The 17,518-nt window shown below is 48.9% G+C and overlaps 1 protein-coding gene across 1 annotated transcript in view; it reads right to left on the reverse strand.

The window, feature by feature from the left end:
* TAF11 (TATA-box binding protein associated factor 11) overlaps nucleotides 1-17,518 on the reverse strand; it is a 151,792-nt gene that overhangs the window by 116,123 nt on the left and 18,151 nt on the right. The gene's annotated exons all lie outside the window — the stretch shown is intronic.

A 17,518-nucleotide genomic window follows, 5' to 3' on the forward strand; every position in this document is an offset into this window, starting at 1 on the left:
CATTCATCTGACAAGAGTTTTTGCATGTGTGCCAGACACACAAGGGTTAAATACACTCTTTGTATCCACTTAGCCTGAATCAGTTGATGTTGTGCGCAAATCACCAAGCCAGTTTTTTTTCGTGTTGCTAATCTAAAATCACATTCCCATTTACTAAAAGCCTTGGCTATGGGTAAAGGTTGGTAGGATAAGAACATCCCATAGACAGAGGAAACCATTCTAGTAGGTTCAGCGCATCTGGCAATCTTTTCCACTTCCCCATACTCAAACTGCAGAGGACCAGCCCCGAATTGTGTTACACATGCATGCCTCAATTGGAAAAACCTAAAAAAGGGATGAGCATGGTATGTTATATTCACTTTGCAGTGCGGAGAAGGTCTTAAAAATCCGTTCCTCATACAATTGGGTGAGATATTTTATGCCCCTTTGAGGCCAGAATTCAAAATCAGGTTAAAAAAAAAAAAAAAAAAAAAAAAAAAGTATTTACGGGAGCTTAGGGTTTCTCCACTGGGGTATAACTGGTGACCAAACTGCACTATCTCACTTTACATATATCTCCCTAACACGTGTTGGGACTGTGCATACATTTTATTTACAGTTGGTCACTAGGACCATAAATGTCCCTGATTAACACGTGTTACTAAATATAAAATTTAACATTTATTGCTTATCCTTAAAATATATAGAACTCTACTACTAAAATAATCAGCTATGCCTGGTGTGTGTGTGTGTGTGTATGTATGTGTATGTGTATGTGTATGTGTATGTGTATGTGTATGTGTATGTGTATGTGTATGTATATATATATATATATATATATATATATATATATATATATATATATATATATATATATATATATATAGTACCGGTGGGTCTGACTATTAAGTGAATCCACTAGAGGGCACTTGTCGCTTCTGGCTGTTTAATCTCTCTTGCCTTTTATTCTGGCATCACACAGTGCTCAGTTAGTGCGCTCTGTTATTGGCACAGTGCGCTACTTTCTAACAGCAATTGTCCTCATGAGATGCACTATTTCTACTTATATTCCTATCGGACCTCTCTCTCAGCTAGGCATAAACTGGCTAAAACACACTATCTGCCCCCCGACATGTTTCGCCAAGCACTTGGCGTCTTCAGGGGTTTGGGCAACCTAGTGACCAACTGTAAATAAAATGAAAACAAACTGCACTATGTCCCTTCTCCATTACCACCACAAAACAATTCCATGCATTAACCACCCCTGCCATAAGGAAAGTAAAACGGCTCGCCGGATATCTACCCGCTCTATACAACAGGTTCGTCAATGCCTCATACAATCCTATAAGAGCCGCCTCAGCACCACTGAAGGATTATTTGAATCTGCTCTGATCTACCAGGACATCTAGGTCAGTTGTGTGGCTATATAATACAAGTATATGTTGGGGAGAGCTAAGCCACCCTTCCTGTAAGGGGCCCGTAAAGTCTCCCTGACAATGCGGGGTACCGAATGGTGCCACAGAAAAGGGATCAACAGACGATCAAGTGCTTGAAAGTGAGCCTTCTGGGGCTGCCCTAAAGAGAAAAAGGAGCTTGGGGAGTATGACCATCTCGAAAACATTTATACGACCTATGAGGGACAAGGGCAAATTTTCTCAAGCCTTTGGTTTTTGTGAGACATGGTTCTTCATAGTTGAAGCTAGATTAAGTGTAGAGAACTGGGTGACATCCTTATGAATAACTACCCCCATGTATGTAAATTTATCCACAATTTGCAGGGATGAACAAGTGGAGACAGTGTACGCCGACATCGTCCTCCAGGTACAATGCTGATTTACCCCAATTGACCCTCCGCCCCGAGTATGAATCATAGTCATTGACCACCTCAAGTAAAGCGTCCAGAGAAGGGCCCACATCCCCCAGATATGTTAACATATAATCCGCGTATAAGAATATTTTCTCGGACAGACCAGCAATATACCAAACTTGTATTCTAGAGCTTCCAGTAATACGACCAGATAAGGGCTCCATTGCCAAACATGGCGTGACAATGGGCACCCTTGCCTAGTACTCCGTCCCAGTGAGAAAGATTTGGACAAGTATCCATTCACTCTCATCCGAGCTGTCGGCTGTAGATTAAGTTGGTGTAACCATGTGAGGAAATTTTAGGGTACACCCAGGTGAATACCGTAAAAATATAAAAACTGTCAAAAAAGCAATTTTTTTGGCACCTTACATCACAAAAAGTGCAATAGCAAATGATCAAAAACTCAAATGCACCATATAATAGTACCAGTCATCTCATGCCGAAAGAAATTTTCCCCTACACAAGACAGTCGCCCACAAAAATAAATAAAACTACGGCTTTCAGAATGTGGATCCACAAAAAAAATAAAAAAAAATTCAAAAATGCTTCGTTATGTAAAACAGAAACAAAAAATATTTGGTATTGTCGCGTCCGTAACAACCTGCTCTATAAAAATACCATATGATCTAACCTGTAAGATGAATGTTGTAAATAACAAAAAATAAGAACAGTGACAAAACAGCTATTTCTTGTTACCTTGCCTCACAAAAAGTGCAATATAGTAGGGATCGACCAATTATCGGTTTTACCGATATTATCGGCCAATATTCAGGATTTTGACAGTTATCGGTATCGGCATCTATTTTGCCGATAACGTATGGGGAACACAGATCGCACTGCTCTCAGGGTTCCCTCAGCAGCACAGGGGAGAAGGAAGCAGTGTCTCCCTCCCCCTGTGATGCTGCTGCCGCCAATGAGAGGAGAGAAGACAAGAGGGGGGGAGGGCTGTGGCCACTGCGCCACCAAAGATGTTGACTTACTCATTCATTCAAATTGAACAGGAGGCGGGAGCTGGCTGCAGAATCACATAGCCGGCTCCCGACCTCTATGAGCGGTAGCTGCGATCTGCGGTAGTTAACCCCTCAGGTGCCGCGGATCGCAGCTACCGCTCATAGGAGGTCGGGAGCCGGCTATGTGATTCTGCAGCCAGCTCCCGCCTCCTGTATATGAATAAATTAGAGATTTATGTTAATTGGTGGCGCAGTGTGGCCCCCCAGCATTAATCATTGGTGGCGCAGTGCGCCCCCCACCCCCGTATTAAAAACATTGGTGGCGCAGTGCGCCCCCCAACACAGTATTAAAAACATTGGTGGCGCAGTCCGCCCCCCAACACAGTATTAAAAACATTGGTGGCGCAGTCCGCCCCCCCCCACCCAAGCCCCCCCCCCCAGTTTTAATCATTGGTGGCAGTGGCCATAGGGTCCCCTCTCCCCTCCTCCGATCGGAGCCCCAGCAGTGTAAGCCTGGGGCTCCGATCGGTTACCATGGCAGCCAGGACACTATTGAAGCCCTGGCTGCCATGATAAGCTCCATGCTGCTGTGTGCACAAAGCACAGAGCAGCAGGGACAGTGTGAGATCCTATTCACCCTGATAGAGATCTATCAGGGTGAATAGGACAAGGGTTTAAGTCCCTAAGGGGGTTAAAAGTTAGTAAAAAATAAACACCAAAATATTAAGTATAAATAAAAAAGAAAGATTAAAAAAAAAAAATACACATTAACAATAAAAATATTCATTTTCAGCAGAGGTGTGTAGGAATTTATTTTATTTAAAAATGAAATTTCACAGAATATCAGTATAAATTATCGGCTATCGGCCGTTAAGTTCACAAATTATCGGTATCGGCCCTAAAGAATCAATATCGGTCGATCCCTACAATATAGAGCAACCAAAAATCATATGTACCCTAAAATAGGACCAACAAAACTGCCATCTTTTCCGGTACTATAGGGGTGCATCAGGGAGCTTCAAATGGGAAATGCTGTGAAAAAAAATAAAAAATCAGTCCAGAAAAAGCTGCCTTCCAAAAACCGTATGGCGTATCTCTCCTTCTGTGCAATGCCGTGTGCCCGTACAACAGTTTCCAACCACATATGGGGAGTTTCTGTAAACTACAGAATCAGGGCCATAAATATAGAGTTTTGTTTGGCTGTAAACCCTTGCTTTGTAACTGGAAAAAATTGATTAAAATGAAAAATCTGCCTAAAAAGTTAAATTCTGAAATTTCATCTCTATTTTCCATTAATTCTTGTGGAACACCTAAAGGGTTAACAAAGTTTGTAAAATCAGTTTTGTATACCTTGAGGGGTGTGATTTCAAAAATGGGGTCACTTTTTTTGCAGTTTCTACTCTAGGGGTCTATCAGGTGGGTCTTCAAATGTGACATGGCAGCTTAAAATTATCCCAGTGAAATCTGCTTTCAAAAAAAACCACATAGCGTTCCTTTCCTTCTGCACAATGCCGTGTGCCCGTACAACAGTTTCCGACCACATATGGGGTGTTTCTGTAAACTACAGAATCAGGGCCATAAATATAGAGTTTTGTTTGGCTGTAAACCCTTGCTTTGTTAGTGGCAAAAAAATTATTAAAATGGAAAATCTGCCAGAAAAGTACAATTCTGAAATTTCAACTCCATTTTCTATTAATTCTTGTGGAACACCTAAAGGGTTAACAAAGTTTGTAAAGTTTTGTAAAATAGTTTTGTAAAATAAGTTTTAAATACCTTGAGGGATGTAGTTTCTAAAGGGTCATTTTTGGGTGGTTTCTATTATGTAAGCCTCACAAAGTGACTTCAGACCTGAACTGGTCCTTAAAGGGAACCTGTCACCAGGATTTTGCGCATAGAGCTGGGGACATGGGCTGCTAGATGGCCACTAGCACATCTGCAGTACCCAGGTCCCACAGCTCTCTGCGCTTTTATTGTGTTAAAAAACAGTTTTGAGTGATATGCAAATTACGTGATATGAGTCCTGTAGCCGGAGATGAGTCAAGCCGGAAAGGAGCCCAACACCGCCCCGCGTCCTCCGATTCTCCTCCTTGCCGGCTGACGTCACAGAGCTGGAGCGCCGAAATCTCGCGATGCGCGAGCTAGCGCATGCGTAGTTCGTTCCCTGTGCTGATGCCAGCACAGGGAATGAACATGATGCCGACACTGCATCCGGCATCAGCTCTGTGACGGCGCTCCAGCTCTGTGACGTCAGCCGGCAAGGAGGAGAATCGGAGGACGCGGGGCGGTGCTGGGCTCCTTTCCGGCTTGACTCATCTCCGGCTACAGGACTCATATCACGTAATTTGCATATCACTCAAAACAGTTTTTTAACACAATAAAAGCGCAGAGAGCTGTGGGACCTGGGTACTGCAGATGTGCTAGTGGCCATCTAGCAGCCCATGTCCCCAGCTCTATGCCAAAATCATGGTGACAGGTTCCCTTTAACCGCCTCCGGACCGCCTAACGCAGGATCGCGTCCCGGAGGCGGCAGCTGCAGGCACAGTTACGCATATATGCGTCATCTTGAGAGATGACGCGCATCGCGGGCCGGCAAAAGTTAGAGGGATGTCACGTCATCAGCTTGCCAGCCAATGATCGTGGCTGGCAAGCTGATGATTTTTAAAAAAACGAATCAGAAGCCAGTTAACACATTATATTTGTAAATATGATGTGCTAAATGGCTTCTCTGCTCCTCTGCTGGTCCTTTTCGAGAGTTGATTCCAGCAGAGGAGCAGACATCACTGAGTACCCACCAACACTACACTTAGCCCCAGATCACCCCCCCCATGACCCCAATTAACCCCTTGATCACCCCTTGATCGCCCTTGTCACTTTTTTTTCCACTAGTATTGACTAGTAATCACTAGTCACTGATTCGCTGATTAGCGTATCGCTAATCAGCATTGGTACTTCTATAGTATCTGTAAGTGATCAAAACTGATCACAGTCAGATCTATAATAGTATTAGTGTCACCTTAGTTCGCCCTCCACCCAAAACGCAGTGTTTGCCCGATCGGTCGCCCACACGTGCGTTCACCCACGCCCGCCCCGCCGCAGTGACAAAAAATATATATTTTTTTGATCACTGCACAATCACTTTACAAGCGCTGCGGCGATAAAAAAAAAATCAGTTTTGATATTTTTTTTATCAATCGCAGCGGCCTCCGGTACTTCGCTAGCCTCCCATTTGTAAGACAGGCTTGCTTTTTTTCTTGGGTAGTCTCAGGGAATACCCCTAAATTTAGTAGTCCAAATTTCAAACAGGGGGTATTCTTCTGAAGAGGCCTACAGGCTTCTGACCCAGTCGGATGAAGAATGGGAACCCTCATCTGATGAATCTAGCGGGTCAGAATATAAACCTGTAGAAAGCAGTGGCAGTCTGACCCAAAGTTCGGACGAGGAGGTTGAGGTCCCTGATAGCACCAGGCGTACCCGGCCCTGTGTCGCTAGACCACAGGTTGCGCAGGATCCGCTTCAAGGGCAGCAGAGTGGGGCTGGCGCTGTCGGATCACGTGGTGAGGCATACACCAGCAGCACAGCCCTCCCTGGACCTAGTACCAGCACTGTCGTACAACATGGTGAAGTGGCGAGCACCAGAAGGGCAGTTGAAGCTGGTACGGTGGCACGTGCAATAGTTACCCCGTCGCAGCCACCACACAGACAGGCCCGTAGACCCCCTAGAGTCCCTGAGGTGCTGGCAAATCCTGATTGGCAGTCCCCAACTTCAGCCGCACCATTAGTTCCCCCTTTCACCGCCCAGTCTGGAGTTCGGGTTGAGACAGCTCAGATCGGTTCGGCCCTGGAATTTTTTGAGCTGTTCTTGACTGCGGAGCTCTTGGACTTAGTCGTGGCAGAAACAAATCTGTATGCCACTCAATTTATATCCGCCAACCCGGGAAGCTTTTATGCCCAGCCTTTCCGGTGGAAACCAGTCCAAGTTTCCGAATTAAAAAAATTTCTGGGCCTTCTCCTCAACATGGGTCTAACCAAAAAGCATGAATTGCGGTCATATTGGTCCACGAACCCGATTCATCACATGCCCATGTTCTCTGCTGCTATGTCCAGGGCACGATTTGAGGACATCCTGCGTTTCCTGCACTTTAGCGACAACACCACCTCCCGTCCCAGAGGCCACCCAGCTTTTGACCGGCTGCACAAAATTCGGCCCCTCATAGACCACTTCAACCAGAAATTTGCAGATTTGTATACCTCTGAGCAAAACATCTGCGTAGACGAGTCCCTAATACATTTTACCGGGCGCCTTGGCTTCAAACAATACATCCCAAGCAAGCGCGCCCGGTATGGGGTCAAGTTGTATAAGCTCTGTGAAAGGGCCACAGGCTATACCCACAAATTTCGGATCTATGAGGGAAAAGATCAGACCCTGGAGCCGGTCGGTTGCCCTGACTACCTGGGGAGCAATGGGAAGACAGTCTGGGACTTGGTGTCACCCTTATTTGGCAAGGGGTACCATCTTTATGTGGACAATTTCTACACAAGTTTGGCCCTCTTCAGGCATTTGTTCCTAGAACAGATTGGCTGCTGTGGCACCGCAAGAACTAGTCGCGCGGGCTACCCCCAACGGCTCGTTACCACCCGTCTTGCAAGGGGGGGGAGAGGGCTGCCTTGTGTAACGAAGAACTGCTCGCGGTGAAATGGAGAGACAAGCGTGACGTTTACATGCTCTCCTCCATTCACGCAGACACGACAATACAAATTGAGGGAGCAACCAGTGTCCTTGAAAAGCCCCTCTGTGTCCACGACTATAATTTGCTCATGGGAGGGGTGGACTTTAATGACCAGATGTTGTCTCCGTATTTAGTTTCCCGACACACCAGACGCTGGTATAAGAAGGTGTCTGTATATTTAATTCAATTGGCTGCATATAATAGTTTTGTTCTCTACAGTAAGGCTGGGAGAACACGATCTTTCCTCAAATTTCAGGAAGAGATCATCGAGAACCTCCTGTATCCAGGAGGTTCCGTGGCCCCATCCACCAGTGTAGTTAGCCGTCTACACGAGCGACATTTCCCCAGTGTTGTTGCCGGTACCTCAACCCAACAGTCACCCCGAAAAAGATGTCGTGTCTGTAGCAGGAGTGGAATAAGGCGTGACACCCGCTATTTCTGTCCTGACTGCCCTGACCTCCCTGCCCTATGCTTTGGAGGGTGGAGGGTGTTTCCGCAAGTACCACACACAGGTACACTTAGCATAGGGATTGCCTCTCACAGGACAGGTACACAGGGCTATTAGGGCCCTTTCACTCACAGCTGCTGCAAACCTCTCCTTTCACCTGGGATAAAGTGCATAATGTACTCCGCCACATCTTTGGGCGATTTGCGCTTTGCACATTGTCCCATGGGGAGGGAGAGGTTTGTCCTATAAAAGGTAAAAAAAAAAAAAAAAAAAAAAAACACACACCAGTTAGCAAAAAAGTTAACGTTCAGTTCAAAAAGTTAAATAAAGTTTATATGTTCTGTTCAAAAGTTATTATAAAGTTAATATAATTTATTGCGTTGCGGCCTGAAGCATTGCGCTGCTGTCAGATTACACAAAAGTCGGTGTATGCGGCGCTGCAAGACGAGATTTCTCCTCTGCAGTAAAAGATACGTTTGCCGAGGCATATGAGCTGAGGAGGCGGCGGTGTTCATATGCTTTGGCAAACACTTTGTATATATAAAAAAAATAAAAAATCCCGGCAATGATTTATTCATCCACATCGATTGATGTGAATGGAGAAATCGGGTTTGCCAGGGCATACGGGCTAAGTGGGTTTGGATGTTGGGCGGAGCTCCTATGTCCTGGCAGATGACTTTCCCCTCCTTTTTTTTTTGGCAGAGATTTTTTCATCCACATTGATCGATGCGAATGAAGAAATCTGTGCCGTTCATTTTTTCTTTCAGCCCGGAGGCTGAACGAAAAAAAAAAAATCTTATTACCCTTATGCTCAATATAAGGAGAATAGCAGAAACTCCTAATGCTGGCCATACATGTAATGATTGCGGAGACCCTCAAATGCCAGGGCAGTACAAACACCCCACAAATAACACCCTTTTGGAAAGAAGACACCCCAAGGTATTCGCTGAGGGGCATATTGAGTCCATGAAAGATTGAAATTTTTGTCTCAAGTTAGCGGAAAGGGAGACTTTGTGAGAAAAAAAAAGAACGAAGTCTCCCTTTCCGCTAACTTGAGACAAAAATTTCAATCTTTCATGGACTCAATATGCCCCTCAGCGAATACCTTGGGGTGTCTTCTTTCCAAAATGGAGTCACGTGGGGTATTTATACTGCCCTGGCATTTTAGGGGCCCTAAAGCGTGAGAAGAAGTCTGGAATCCAAATGTCTAAAAATGCCCTCCTAAAAGGAATTTGGGCACCTTTGCGCATCTAGGCTGCAAAAAAGTGTCACACATGTGGTATCGCCGTACTCAGGAGAAGTTGGGGAATGTGTTTTGGGGTGTCATTTTACATATACCCATGCTGGGTGAGAGAAATATCTTGGTCAAATGCCAACTTTGTATAAAAAAATGGGAAAAGTTGTCTTTTGCCAAGATATTTCTCTCACCCAGCATGGGTATATGTAAAATGACACCCCCAACTTCTCCTGAGTACGGCAATACCAGATGTGTGACACTTTTTTGCAGCCTAGGTGGGCAAAGGGGCCCACATTCCAAAGAGCACATTTCGGATTTCACCGGCCATTTTTTACAGATTTTGATTTCAAACTACTTCTCACGCATTCAGGCCCCTAAAATGCCAGGGCAGTATAACTACCCCACAAGTGACCCCATTTTGGAAAGAAGACACCCCCAGGTATTTCGTGATGGGCATAGTCAGTTCATGGAAGTTTTTATTTTTTGTCACAAGTTAGTGGAATATGAGACTTTGTAAGAAAAATAAATATATAAAAAAAATAATATCATCATTTTCAGCTAACTTGTGACAAAAAATAAAAAAATTCTAGGAACTCGCCATGCCCCTCACGGAATACCTTGGGGTGTCTTCTTTCCAAAATGGGGTCACTTGTGGGGTAGTTATACTGCCCTGGCATTTTAGGGGCCCTAATGCGTAAGAAGTAGTTTGAAATCAAAATGTGTAAAAAATGCCCTGTGAAATCCTAAAGGTGCTCTTTGGAATGTGGGCCCCTTTGCCCACCTAGGCTGCAAAAAAGTGTCACACGTGGTATCGCCGTACTCAGGAGAAGTAGGGCAATGTGTTTTGGGGTGTCTTTTTACATATACCCATGCTGGGTGAGAGAAATATCTCTCTAAAAGACAACTTTTCCCATTTTTTTTTATACAAAGTTGGCATTTCACAGGGCATTTTTTACACATTTTGATTTATAAAAAATCATCATTTTCCGCTACCTTGTGACAAAAAATAAAAAGTTCTATGAACTCACTATGCCCATCAGCGAATACCTTAGGGTGTCTACTTTCCGAAATGGGGTCATTTGTGGGGTTTTTCTACTGTCTGGGCATTGTAGAACCTCAGGAAACATGACAGGTTCTCAGAAAGTCAGAGCTGCTTCAAAAAGCAGAAATTCACATTTTTGTACCATAGTTTGTAAACGCTATAACTTTTACCCAAACATTTTTTTTTTTTATCAAAGACATGTAGAACAATAAATTTAGAGAAAAATTTATATATGGATGTCTTTTTTTTTTAAAAAATTTTACAACTGAAAGTGTAAAGTTGCAAAAAAATGACAATCGGTAATTTTCGATTATTAACAAAAAAAGTAAAAATGTCAGCAGCAATGAAATACCACCAAATAAAAGCTCTATTAGTGAGAAGAAAAGTAGGTAAAATTCATTTGGGTGGTAAGTTGCAAGACTGAGCAATAAACGGTGAAAGTAGTGTAGTGCAGAAGTGTAAAAAGTGGCCTGGTCATTAAGGGTGTTTAAGCTAAGGGGGCTGAGGTGGTTAACCCCCTTAATGACCAGACCATTTTTTACACTTCTGCACTACATTCCTTAACGGTTTATTGCTCGGTCATACAACTTACCACCCAAATGAATTTTACCTCCTTTTCCTCTCACTAATAGAGCTTTCATTTAGTGGTATTTCATTGCTGCTGACATTTTTACTTTTTTTTTATATTAATCAAAATTGACCGAAATTTTTGCAAAAAATGTCATTTTTCACTTTCTGTTGTTTTTCAAATCAAACTACATTTCTATATACATTTTTCTCAAAATTTATTGTTCTACATGTCTTTGATTAAAAAAAAAAATGCAATAAGTGTATATTTATTGGTTTGGGTAAAAGTTATAAGGTTTACAAACTATGGTGCAAAAATGTGAATTTACGCACTTTCTGAGCACCTGTCATGTTTCCTGAGGTTCTACAATGCCCAGACAGTAGAAACATCCCACAAATGACCCCATTTCTGAAAGTAGACACCCTAAGGCAGGGGTACTCAACTGGCGGACCGCGGTCCAAATACGGACCGCGGCCGCCAGTTGTCCGGACCCCGGCCATCCTTCAGAGCGCTCCTCCTCTCCTGCACACTGTACCGTGCAGGAGGAGGAGCTTACCGGCGCACTTCTGCCTGTCCCACAGCGCAGCGAGACAGGGCTCCCTCCACATGTAGCGCTCCTCCTCCTGCACACCCTGGTACGTGCAGGAGGAGGAGCTTACCGGCGCACTTCTTCTTGCCCCAGGGGCGCAGTGAGAGACGGCTCCCTCCACATGCAGGCACCAGCGCTTTCATCCGGCACCTGCACGTGGAGGGAGCTTTCTCCCTCAGTGCACTCACAGGTCCCTCCTCCCCTGCGGCAGCACGTAAGGGAGCTTCAAGCTCCAATGGACACTTACGTGCTGCTGGAGAGGGGAGGGACATCACCACTGCCACCAATGATATAAATGTCACATTTGGGAAGGAAGGGGGGCGTGGAGAGGGCTACAGAGAGGCGGGAACACGTGACTGACTGCAGGAAAGGACTCTAGTTAGTGTCGTGTTCCCATCTCTCCTGGGCCATCTTCTTTAAAATTAAAGGTAACCTGATTAAATAAAGTGATAAAGCCCAATCAAACCATGATAGTTTTGTTCCGCATCCAATTCCCATTATTGGGGCATTGGATGCGGACCCCTTAGTTTCAATGGAGCGGAAAAAGATGCAGACAGCACACAGTGTGCTGTCTGCATCTCTTGTGGCCCCATTGTAATTAAGGGGCCGCATCCAATCCCCCAATAATGGGAATTGGGTGCGGAACAAAACTATCATATGTCTGCTCTGTGGCTTGGGTTGCCACCCGGCCAGTAGTTCACCAGCAAGGCTGGTATTTTAGTTCCCTTGCCAGAGCCAGAATTTTCCTGTAAGGACTGTTAGGGTACTTTCACACTTGCGGCAGGACGGATCCGACAGGCTGTTCACCCTGTCAGATCCGTCCTGCCGCTATTTCGCCGGACTGCCACTCCCCATTGACTATAGCGGGAGTGGAGCTACGGCGCAGCATGGCAGTGCACGGCGTGAGGCCGCCAGATGAAAAAAATCGGACATGTAGTACTTTTAGTCTGGCGGCCTCTCACCGTGCTGCGACGTAGCTCTGCCCCCATCCCCATTATAGTCGATGGGCACAGAGCAGTGGCACGGCGAAGTAGTGGCAAGATGGATCTGACAGGGTGAGCAGCCTGTCGGATCCGTCCTGCTGCAAGTGTGAAAGTACCCTTACTAATGAGCGCTTCCATCATGGAACGCCCATTAGTACAGCATTTACCTCCACCGCTACTTGTGCTAGTAAAAAAAATAAAAAATAATTACGGTACCTCCACCTCCATTTGCTGACGCTGTGGAGAACACTCCCTGCTGACTAGAAGCTCAGGACAGGACCTACAAGACGTCATCACGTTGGAGCACCGGTCCTGAGCTTGCAGTCAGCAGCGAATGTTCACCGCAGCCAGGTGAATGCAAATTATTTTTTATTTTTTTGCAAAATCAGAGAAGGGGGGCACCAATGGGGGCATTACTCTTACTGGGGGCACTAATGGGGACATTATTCTTACTGGGGGCATTATTCTTACTGGGGCACTAATGTGGCCATTACTAATTCTGGGACTTACCCGGGGCGCTCCATTATAACGTCAGAGTGCCCCACGCGCATGGATCACATGATCGCATGGCATCTTTACTGTTGGCGTTCAGCTCGGACCTTCACCTGACTGCAGGCCCAGGTATGTGGACCTTTAATAAAACTAGTTGAGTACCCTTGCCCTAAGGTATTCGCTGATGGGCATAGGGAGTTAATGGAAGTTTTTATTTTTTGTCACAAGTTAGCGGAAATTATTTTATTTTTTTCTCTTACAAAGTCTCATATTCCACTAACTTGTGACAAAAAATAAAATTTTACATGAACTCACCATACCCCTCACGGAATACCTTGGGGTGTCATCTTTCTAAAATGGGGTCACTTGTGGGGTATTTATACTGCCCTTACATTTTAGGGGCCCTAAAGTGTGAGAAGTAGTTTGGAATCCAAATGCGTAAAAATGCCCTGTGAAATCCTAAAAGTACCGTATTTTACGCCCTATAAGACGCACCGGCCCATAAGATGCACCTAGGTTTTTGGGGAGGAAAATAAGAAAAAAAATATTTTTAACCAAAAGGTGTGCTTTTGGTGGGTTTGGAACGAATGGTGGTCTGTGGATGACGGACACTGTTATGGGGGGGGGGGGGGGAATCTGTGGATGACGGACACTGTTATGGGGGGGGGGATCTGTGGATGACGGACACTGTTATGGGGGGGGGGGGGGGAACTGTGGATGGATGGCACTGTCACGGGGGGGGATCTGTGGATGGATGGCACTGTCACGGGGGGGGGGGTCTGTGGATGGATGGCACTGTCACGGGGGGGGGGATCTGTGGATGGATGGCACTGTCACGGGGGGGGGGATCTGTGGATGGATGGCACTGTCACAGGGGGGGGATCTGTGGATGGATGGCACTGTCACAGGGGGGGATCTGTGGATGGATGGCACTGTCACAGGGGGGGATCTGTGGATGGATGGCACTGTCACGGGGGGGGGATCTGTGGATGGATGGCACTGTCACGGGGGGGGGATCTGTGGATGGCACTGTCACGGGGGGGGGGATCTGTGGATGGCACTGTCACGGGGGGGGGATCTGTGGATGGCACTGTCACAGGGGGGATCTGTGGATGGCACTGTCACAGGGGGGGATCTGTGGATGGCACTGTCACAGGGGGGGATCTGTGGATGGCACTGTCACAGGGGGGGATCTGTGGATGGCACTGTCACAGGGGGGGATCTGTGGATGGCACTGTCACAGGGGGGGATCTGTGGATGGCACTGTCACAGGGGGGGATCTGTGGATGGCACTGTCACAGGGGGGGATCTGTGGATGGCACTGTCACAGGGGGGGATCTGTGGATGGCACTGTCACAGGGGGGGATCTGTGGATGGCACTGTCACAGGGGGGGATCTGTGGATGGCACTGTCACAGGGGGGGATCTGTGGATGGCACTGTCACAGGGGGGGATCTGTGGATGGCACTGTCACAGGGGGGGATCTGTGGATGGCACTGTCACAGGGGGGGATCTGTGGATGGCACTGTCACAGGGGGGGATCTGTGGATGGCACTGTCACAGGGGGGGATCTGTGGATGGCACTGTCACAGGGGGGGATCTGTGGATGGCACTGTCACAGGGGGGGATCTGTGGATGGCACTGTCACAGGGGGGGATCTGTGGATGGCACTGTCACAGGGGGGGATCTGTGGATGGCACTGTCACAGGGGGGGATCTGTGGATGGCACTGTCACAGGGGGGGATCTGTGGATGGCACTGTCACAGGGGGGGATCTGTGGATGGCACTGTCACAGGGGGGGATCTGTGGATGGCACTGTCACAGGGGGGGATCTGTGGATGGCACTGTCACAGGGGGGGATCTGTGGATGGCACTGTCACAGGGGGGGATCTGTGGATGGCACTGTCACAGGGGGGGATCTGTGGATGGCACTGTCACAGGGGGGGATCTGTGGATGGCACTGTCACAGGGGGGGATCTGTGGATGGCACTGTCACAGGGGGGGATCTGTGGATGGCACTGTCACAGGGGGGGATCTGTGGATGGCACTGTCACAGGGGGGGATCTGTGGATGGCACTGTCACAGGGGGGGATCTGTGGATGGCACTGTCACAGGGGGGGATCTGTGGATGGCACTGTCACAGGGGGGGATCTGTGGATGGCACTGTCACAGGGGGGGATCTGTGGATGGCACTGTCACAGGGGGGGATCTGTGGATGGCACTGTCACAGGGGGGGATCTGTGGATGGCACTGTCACAGGGGGGGGATCTGTGGATGGCACTGTCACAGGGGGGGGATCTGGGGATGGCACTGTCACAGGGGGGGATCTGTGGATGGCACTGTCACAGGGGGGGATCTGTGGATGGCACTGTCACAGGGGGGGATCTGTGGATGGCACTGTCACAGGGGGGGATCTGTGGATGGCACTGTCACAGGGGGGGATCTGTGGATGGCACTGTCACAGGGGGGGATCTGTGGATGGCACTGTCACAGGGGGGGGATCTGTGGATGGCACTGTCACAGGGGGGGATCTGTGGATGGCACTGTCACAGGGGGGGATCTGTGGATGGCACTGTCACAGGGGGGGATCTGTGGATGGCACTGTCACAGGGGGGGATCTGTGGATGGCACTGTCACAGGGGGGGATCTGTGGATGGCACTGTCACAGGGGGGGATCTGTGGATGGCACTGTCACAGGGGGGGGATCTGTGGATGGCACTGTCACAGGGGGGGATCTGTGGATGGCACTGTCACAGGGGGGGATCTGTGGATGGCACTGTCACAGGGGGGGATCTGTGGATGGCACTGTCACAGGGGGGGATCTGTGGATGGCACTGTCACAGGGGGGGATCTGTGGATGGCACTGTCACAGGGGGGGATCTGTGGATGGCACTGTCACAGGGGGGGATCTGTGGATGGCACTGTCACAGGGGGGGGATCTGTGGATGGCACTGTCACAGGGGGGGGATCTGTGGATGGCACTGTCACAGGGGGGGATCTGTGGATGGCACTGTCACAGGGGGGGATCTGTGGATGGCACTGTCACAGGGGGGGATCTGTGGATGGCACTGTCACAGGGGGGGATCTGTGGATGGCACTGTCACAGGGGGGGATCTGTGGATGGCACTGTCACAGGGGGGGATCTGTGGATGGCACTGTCACAGGGGGGGGATCTGTGGATGGCACTGTCACAGGGGGGGGATCTGTGGATGGCACTGTCACAGGGGGGGGATCTGTGGATGGCACTGTCACAGGGGGGGATCTGTGGATGGCACTGTCACAGGGGGGGGGGATCTGTGGATGGCACTGTCACAGGGGGGGATCTGTGGATGGCACTGTCACAGGGGGGATCTGTGGATGGCACTGTCACAGGGGGGATCTGTGGATGGCACTGTCACAGGGGGGGATCTGTGGATGGCACTGTCACAGGGGGGGATCTGTGGATGGCACTGTCACAGGGGGGGATCTGTGGATGGCACTGTCACAGGGGGGGATCTGTGGATGGCACTGTCACAGGGGGGGATCTGTGGATGGCACTGTCACAGGGGGGGATCTGTGGATGGCACTGTCACTGGGGGGGGATCTGTGGATGGCACTGTCACAGGGGGGGGGATCTGTGGATGGCACTGTCACAGGGGGGGGATCTGTGGATGGCACTGTCACAGGGGGGGATCTGTGGATGGCACTGTCACAGGGGGGGATCTGTGGATGGCACTGTCACAGGGGGGGATCTGTGGATGGCACTGTCACAGGGGGGGATCTGTGGATGGCACTGTCACAGGGGGGGATCTGTGGATGGCACTGTCACAGGGGGGGATCTGTGGATGGCACTGTCACAGGGGGGGATCTGTGGATGGCACTGTCACAGGGGGGGATCTGTGGATGGCACTGTCACAGGGGGGGATCTGTGGATGGCACTGTCACAGGGGGGGATCTGTGGATGGCACTTTCACAGGGGGGGATCTGTGGATGGCACTGTCACAGGGGGGGATCTGTGGATGGCACTGTCACAGGGGGGATCTGGGGATGGCACTGTCACAGGGGGGGATCTGTGGATGGCACTGTCACAGGGGGGGATCTGGGGATGGCACTGTCACAGGGGGGATCTGTGGATGGCACTGTCACAGGGGGGATCTGTGGATGGCACTGTCACAGGGGGGATCTGTGGATGGCACTGTCACAGGGGGGATCTGTGGATGGCACTGTCACAGGGGGGATCTGTGGATGGCACTGTCACAGGGGGGATCTGTGGATGGCACTGTCACAGGGGGATCTGTGGATGGCACTGTCACAGGGGGGATCTGTGGATGGCACTGTCACAGGGGGGATCTGTGGATGGCACTGTCACAGGGGGGATCTGTGGATGGCACTGTCACAGGGGGGATCTGTGGATGGCACTGTCACAGGGGGGATCTGTGGATGGCACTGTCACAGGGGGGATCTGTGGATGGCACTGTCACAGGGGGGATCTGTGGATGGCACTGTCACAGGGGGGATCTGTGGATGGCACTGTCACAGGGGGGATCTGTGGATGGCACTGTCACAGGGGGGATCTGTGGATGGCACTGTCACAGGGGGGATCTGTGGATGGCACTGTCACAGGGGGGGATCTGTGGATGGCACTGTCACAGGGGGAT

This window comes from Bufo bufo, chromosome 3, assembly GCF_905171765.1.
Source record: "Bufo bufo chromosome 3, aBufBuf1.1, whole genome shotgun sequence".
Lineage (NCBI taxonomy): Eukaryota > Metazoa > Chordata > Amphibia > Anura > Bufonidae > Bufo > Bufo bufo.